Source organism: Silene latifolia, chromosome Y (genome assembly GCF_048544455.1).
Source record: "Silene latifolia isolate original U9 population chromosome Y, ASM4854445v1, whole genome shotgun sequence".
Lineage (NCBI taxonomy): Eukaryota > Viridiplantae > Streptophyta > Magnoliopsida > Caryophyllales > Caryophyllaceae > Silene > Silene latifolia.
The window spans coordinates 104,905,212-104,906,397 of record NC_133538.1 but is presented as its reverse complement, the minus strand read 5'-3'; the positions used below and the strand labels follow the sequence as shown (position 1 = coordinate 104,906,397).

At 44.0% G+C, this 1,186-nt stretch overlaps 1 non-coding gene across 1 annotated transcript; it reads left to right on the top strand.

Annotated features, from left to right (window-relative positions):
* The first annotated feature begins 388 nt into the window (after positions 1 to 388).
* On the top strand, positions 389 to 495 carry LOC141635540 (small nucleolar RNA R71). Its single transcript, XR_012540220.1, has one exon. It is a non-coding gene; the product is annotated as a small nucleolar RNA R71 (small nucleolar RNA).
* The last annotated feature ends 691 nt before the right edge of the window (positions 496 to 1,186 follow it).

The window sequence follows — 1,186 nt, the reverse complement described above, 5'->3', positions numbered from 1 at the left end:
AAAGGCAAGGACTTGTTCCTTCTCTACAAGACAGCCAACAGCAGTGTGGCCGTCATTACTCCCACATCTTTAACATGAAACGGTCTCTCCTCTACTAAGAACATGGACCGTCTGAGTCTCCCCAGCAGCTTGTAACTCCAACTTGTCAAATCTAGAATTTATGGTCTCCAGCTAAGCCAAAACCTGCTTATCAACCGCATGAACTGTTCTAATCCCATCCCTCGGGTTACCATACTCAGCACAGTGACTAGCCGTCTCTTCAATAAGAGACCATCCCTTATCGTCATCTGTATTCTCCTGGAATCTTCCACTGGATGCCTCATCAAGTATGGCTCTTTGATCGTCATACAACCCATTGTAGAACTGATTAGCTAGAAACCATGGGTCAAAACCATGGTGAGGGATAGACCTCACCAACTTCTTGAATCGCGACCATGCCTCATAGAAACTTTCATCGGGAGCCTGTCTGAAACTAGTAATCTTGGCCCTCAGCAGATTGGTGCGTTGTGGAGGGAATTATCTCTTGTAAAATGCAAGAGCAAGAGACTCCCAATCTGTAACCTCAGCAGTTGTGCGGTCCAAGTCAGTCAGCCACTCCCTGGCTGAATCAGCTAAAGAGAAAGGAAATAGAACTTCCTTAATCTTGTCTTGAGTTACCCCCTTAGTGGCGGGGATAGTAGAACTGTAACCGGCAAAGGTCTCCATATGCTTACTCGGATCCTCACCTACCACACCTCTATAGATATTCCTCTCCACCAGATTGATATAAGAAGGACGGATGTCGAATGTATTCCCATCATCAGTCTGGAGATTGAAACCCTTCGGAATAGAGGATGCTTTAGGCACTGAATGACTCGAAAGCTTAGCCATCTTTGATACCCGTCGTTGTGAGTACCAAAAATAAGATTTATAATTTCCTATTAAGACTAACCTAGGCTAGTGGTAACAGGGTCGAATCACAAGGAGGCAGACGTAATTTCTAGCTGTCTAATTCTAGTCTAAGGTAACGAGTGTATGGGTTGAGTTGAATTAGTCTATAGCTAAGAATAAATAAAGACAATAAACTAAAAAGACGGATTAAACAGATAAAAAAGGGGTACTAGGATGGTCGGTTCATTACAGCTTCGGCGGCAGCATACTAAGTCGGTCTGAATCAAACACAAGTGAGGCTGGAAAACAAGAGATC